Here is a 6643-nt window from a genome sequence, read left to right on the forward strand (position 1 = left end):
GCTCTGACTCCTGGTCTGTACCCTGCACATAAGCTCCAGGTTTATTAAATCACTGGGATGATGAACAACATTCAATGGCTCAACATTATCTATGTAAGGAGTTCTGAACTCCTTGGGGTGCATTCATGCTCTTCCTAGTCTGATTTCAACCTGCATTCTCAACACTGGCTCTCCTCTTCTCCCAGCGTACCCCTACACAGCCAAACGAATGCAATCCCTGTTTTTAAACTTCCCTAAAACTTTCTTACACCTGTGCCTTTGTTCCACTCCCCTTGTTCCCTTATAGCACCTCATTCTTCATTTTATCTTTCCCAAAGCTCACATTAAGTACAATTTTTTTTCTAGATTGCTTTAGCTCATAGCTACTGTTATCTAACTATATGTGTATCTCTGACTATCAGCATTAGTCATTTGGCAAGACGTTGTGTGCCACTTCATTTTGCTGTTCTTTTGTTAACATGATTAAAGCTTCCTCCCCCAACTGGATTGCAAATTCCTTGAGAAACAGTAGCATATTTTACATGTCATTTTGTCTCTCCAGCATCTACAAGAGTACTACACAAATAGCAGGCAATCAGAATATAATTTTATCTGGAATCCTTTTGGGAGTCTAATTTAAATAAAAATTGCTGAATCATTTTCCCCCAACTGCCATATGATTGTAATTTTTGATCTGAGATTCTGTTTGTTTAAGCTCAGCATCTTTGACTTTGTTCTAAACTTTAATAGATAGAATTGGCATAAGAGGTCAATTGAAACGTGTCCTAAATTAATGTGGGTGACCTAAGTTCCTTTGCCGCCTCTTGTACAAGTTTTGTATGTTGCATCAAGAAAAGCAAATGATTGCTGAAATGAGTAATACAGAGCTCCACTGGTTAGTCAATCTTCCTATTCCGGAAGCAGAGACTTCCACGCAAGGCTCATTTACATCCGCACCCTGCAAAAGGAAGCTTTGGGCAGTGTCTGTAGTCTCTGTTCAACATGCGTGTCCCACACAACCACATAGTCCTTATAAAACCACCTATATCCGTTCTCAGACACCATGTCTCGCCGTTGTGTTAATCATTACTGACAGCTGCACTTTTTTGGTGATGTGAAATGTGGTGGGTATGAAGTAAAGAGAATGCCACTTTAAAGAGAATCATCTCCAAACAACTTTTATATGCCATCAAAGAGAGTTATATTTGTCCCCAAAAAGAGTTATTTTGTTAAATACCTATGCCCTTTCTTAAGACTTGGGAGTTCTTGGAAGTCGGAAACCATTTCTTACTTATTTCTTTATCATCTCCAGCACAGGGCCTGAAAGACTGGAGGTGTTCAGTGAATGTTTATTGGATAAATGTCTGAAGAAGAAATAAAGGGATAGAGTTAGTGTATGGGGAATGTGGAGGAAATTGGCAGCAGTCCCACAATCAATGAATCAATTGCCAAATGTTTGCCAGGCTCCTGTTTGTGAGCTGTGAACTTCAGAGTACAAAGGGAAATATGAAAGGATAGCCTCATTAAAGCTCACTTTTTTACCCGGTTTAAGATGAAAACAAGTGGAAAGAGAAAATAAGAGGAAAGGAATTGTTTATTCTCCCCTAATTCCTTCACTAAGTGCAGACCTACTAAGCTGTATGGAAGATACTATGAATGCTCATTTCTTCACTTTACCCATTATTGTAGAAAGCACAAACAAGTGTTTGTTTAGCCTTCTTAATGTTTTTAAAAAAACAAACATTTTACATCAGTATTGAGACATATATCTGTTCTTCAAAAATATCTAGCAACAGTGGGTTGGGGTTTCTGCACAGCAGTACTTGTCTGAAACTGAACAGCCTCAACTGTTAAACAGGGCACACAGGCACTATTGCAGGCTGTTGCTGTATGTATTTAAAGCACATAAAATTATACAATCATAGTTTGCATTACAACATGGGTTGTTTAGAATTCTTGATTAAGTTCAGAATTGGAGAGTAACATTAATTTTTAAATAAGCTATATCTACTTTTGGGGAGATATAATGGAAAAGACATTGAATTTGGAGTTGTTTTTTAAACTGCATTTGCCACTGCTTAGCTGTGTTTATATCTTTACACATTCTGGAACTTATTCACTTCATTTGTTAAATGAAGTCACTTGATGGTCACTAAGGCTGCTTTAGGTTTTACCATTTTCTGATTCTTAAGTTAACTATCCAAAGGAAGTAGAGTATAAGGCAGGAAAGAAAGCTGTGGGGAGAGAGAAGAAGGAGAGGTTTGCATACAGGAAGCAAACTGACATTGAGTCCCTATTTCCTAGCTACTTTTTTTGCATTATCTCTTTTCATCCTCACCAATACATCATGAGGTATTTGTAATATCCCCCAGTTTGTGGGCGAAAACAAGGATTTGGAGCTAAAGAACACACTGTAGAGGCCCAAAGTGTGTTCTGGTTTTTTTGATCTTAAACTTAGGATGCTTCCAACTGGCCCTGTTGATTTCGGTGACTTTTCTTCTTAGAAAATAAGATTGGTGATATAATAGCTTTACATCAACTCCGAACTACAGAGTTAGATTTAGAATACTGTGAAATTTTAAGTGATATAACAATGGCTCCTGGGTGGCTCATTCGGTTAAGCATCTGCCTTCAGCTCAGGTCATAATCCCAGGGTCGTGGAATCGAGTCCAACATCAGGCTCTCTGCTTAGCAGGAAGTCTGCTTCTCCTTCTGCCCCTCCCTGCACTCATGAGTATTCTCTCTCTCTCTCCCCATAAATAAATAAATAAATAAATAAATAAATAAATAAATAAATCTAAAAAAATGATATAACAAATATAAAGCACCTGGCTTGAAACCAAGTACATAATAGACAATAAATATAAATCTCATTCCTTTTCGATAGCCTTCATAAAATATCATTGCATTTGCATAATTGGGTGAATTCATAACATTGGACACTTAACGATTGAAAAAGATAATAACAATAAAATGGGAATTCTTTCCTTTATAGATAGTAAAATATCCACCCATAGCCATATGTATGTTTTTACAAGAATCTAACTATACACATATACCCCTTTGAATTGAGTTGTAAGCCTAGTTTACTTAAGTAAATCTAGTTGCTATTTCCTAGTTGTCCACAGGAATCAAACCAGCTCATATGTATATCAGCAGGAATTACTGTAACAAAGAAAATCTAATGTAAGTAAATCTTGGCATAGTGGTTGCTAAATGTATTTATAAAGGGCAATATAACAAATCTCTTTTGTTTCCAAGGTGCTAACACAGACTGAAATAATAAACTTTTCTGTTCTTGGAAACTAGGAATGTTTTCGGGAATCCTGGAGGGGGAAAAAAAAATCTCTGTCAGCTGATCAAGCCCAAACTATTGTCAAATAGAATTAACTCAAATAACTCCAGCCCTAATTCTATCACTTAGCTTATTTTGGGAAGTATGAAACATATATTTTACTTCACACTGGTAAGCATATAGCCGAAACATGAATTAATTATTAGTGATTAAGGGAAATAGAAAAAGAAAAAAAAAAGTTTTCTGTTTCAGAATAATGAATAAACTTAAATTGATGATAGGTTCTGGAAGGAAAAGGCTAGTAGAAAAGATTATTTTAATTGGTTTGATGTTGAGTGTGTGGTCTTACTTCTGTACTGAGAAGGGTCTGAACCAGCCCATGAGCCAGGCTACCTGCCTTTGGATGTTGGGAAAGCAGTGGTGTGATGAGTGCCAGTCAGCTGCTTGCTTTACACTGAAAGGAGTCTGTGCAGAGTAAATTAAAAAAAAAAAAAAAAAAAAAAGCCCCCTTGTAATGGCCATTGCTGCTTCAATTTTTTTGTCCTATAATACAAGAAGAATTCTTAAAATTTAGAAGGCACAAACATCAAAGAAATGTTTTTTTCTATAACTTTAAATAATTTAAAATTAGGTAGGATCAGGATACCATATTGGCTCAGTAGAGCATGGGACTCTTGATCTTGGGGTGATGAGTTTGAGCCTCATGTTGAGTGTAGCAATTATGCAATAAATAAGGATTTTCAAAAAATTAGAGATCAACTAATTTGATGCTACTTTACCCGTGTGCCTATATACTAATGCTTAGAGAGAAATGCAAATGTTTTATTCTTGTATTTTTTTTAGCTTGAAAGTAAAATGAAGTTAACTATGTCTTTCTTATCTTCTTTTTAAAAAAAAAAATCCATTGAAGCCCTATTATCTATGCAAAACCATCCCCTTGCCCTCCATCCACCCACCAGCACACAGACCTCTTTTTCCCTTTGAAAAATATGTATGTTGACCGAACTAGAGATCTAAAGTATTTTACTCTTCAAACAAGAATGTTTCTCACACAATACGAGTATCACAAGGCTTTTGAACTGATTTCTTTTGTACTATAATTTCTACAGTTCTTCACTTTTTAAGCCTGATATAGTCACAAAGTAGAGAATGTTAGAAGTTTAATGTAAACAGTGCCAAAGAGATAAAAAATAAATCATAGAATTTCAAAAGTTAATTGTAGGATTCATCATCCTCCCACATACCCACTTGCATGGTAGTGTGTAACCATTGTGAGCTTAGCCATTCGCAAGTGTTCTAAGAGCAGATTTCTTTAGTTCAGATAAGAAAGTTGATCCTGACCTAAGACAGCACATTGATGAATTCTGTTTAGAGTGAATGTTATTGCAAGTGGCTCTTTGTTGACTAACCCCATTAAGAAGTAGAGCCATTCTATCTCCTCTATTCTTATCCTTCAAGCAAAATGTAAGCTGAGAAAGTAGAAATATGGACTGTAGAAAATTAATGTTCTTTATTTTGCAAAAGATAAGATTTTCCTTAAAGTACTAGAGTACAGACAACTAATATGGAGTAAGGCTGAAGCCTCATCATGTTGAAAGAGCTATTTAAGTGGTCTTTTGGTAACAAATGAGAGCCTCCAACCCTGGCAGTGCTTCCTCTGGAACTGTGATTGTTCTACAGCTCTGGAAATGACAAAAGCCCCAGCTGTGGGAAGTGGTTTCTCTTCCTTTTCCCCATCGGTGGTTCTGAAGGAAGTGCATCTGGAAATCCAGCATTAAAGACACTTTAACTCTACACTTCCCCAAATTACTATTTCCTCAATGCATCACATTGTGGATGGGGTGGAGGGAGGTCTATTTTCTCTTTCAGTTCTAGGGTTTAGGAAAGGGGTGTGGAAATAAATACTATTGACAAATTAAAGATGGAAGAAGGGAAAGTAAATTTGTTGAGTACTTGGTTTGTGTCAAACACCAATCTATTATCATAGCGTCTTCTTTACTTTTCAGATGAGTACTGGGACTCAGACAGATTAGGCAACTTATCCAAGGTTTCACAGCAAGAATAAGTGGAGTCAGGTTTCAAACCAATACCTGTCAGCTCCCAAAGCCTGTGCCCTCTCCACTTCATTATTCTGACCAGTGGGATGCAGAAAGAGCTGAAAAGTAAAGCCTTTATAAATGATGATCTTTCCTGGTTAAAAAATCAAGCAAGCAAATGAACAAATCTTATTTATGCTTTTTCACTTTGTATAATAGGTTGCGTTTTGTTTTTTTTTTTTTTTTTGAAGATTTTATTTATTCATGAGAGACACACACACACACAGAGGCAGAGACATAGGCAGAGGGAGAAGCAGGCTCCATGCAGGGAGCCCGATGTGGGACTCGATCCTGGGACTCCAGGATCACGCCCTGAGCCAAAGACAGAAGCTCAACTGCTGAGCCACCCAGGCGTCCCATCGCTTGCTTTGAAAGAGATAAAAAAGCTAAGCCTTCCCAATTAGGCTGCTTCTGTCTTTTGCTTCTTGGAGGCATTCTTAGACTTAAAGGGTATCTGGAAAGGTTCAAAAGGTCCTGGAATATAACAAGGGTCACAGGTAGAGCTATCAGGTGATTTCCAGTTTGAAAGAATGCCTGGGGTGATTATATACACACATACATATATGTGTAATTATGAACTGCATAATTATATTTACAAAAATTTTTTTTTAGTGATTTTTGGATTTAAAAATACCTTAATAAAAAACTCTGGTTCTAAGTCTAGGATCCCATCCTGGGTAGTAACTAAGCAACTGAATTGATTTTGAGGGTAAGTGAAAGCAGTTCTCAAACTGAAGTGTTCCTAAGAATCACATGCAAGGTTGTTAAAACACAGATTCTTGGGTTACCTCCCAAGATTCTGGTCCAGAATGTCTGTAAATGGTATCTGAGATTTGCGTAGCCAACAAGCTCTCATTTGTGCTGATGCTCTGGTCCAGGGACCACATTTGGAATAGGTCTAGCTGGGAAATTGAGCAAGATATCTTTCTGGTGTTCAGGCTCTGCCGGCTACAGGCATGAGGCTAGAATTCATTCTTCTTCCTCCATAATTTCTTGATTGGATTCACTTCAATTCAAGATATATTTTTGAGCATCTTCTCTGTTCCAAACATAGTACCAAGGGCTGTGAATGAGATTTAATCTTAATGACTTTAAAGAAATAGATGCTAAAGGCTCTCACATTATTCTAAGGTGAAGTTTAAGAGAACAAATGATTTGTCTTCTCTTTGTTTGACAAACACGTTTTGAGTTTTCAAGTTTATCAGACTCTTTCTCCTAATCGGACAGTAAACAATTTGATGATAGAATCAAGAATCCAAGCATTTCTTGGGGG

This window comes from Canis lupus, chromosome 38 (genome assembly GCF_011100685.1).
Source record: "Canis lupus familiaris isolate Mischka breed German Shepherd chromosome 38, alternate assembly UU_Cfam_GSD_1.0, whole genome shotgun sequence".
In the NCBI taxonomy this organism is placed as follows: domain Eukaryota; kingdom Metazoa; phylum Chordata; class Mammalia; order Carnivora; family Canidae; genus Canis; species Canis lupus.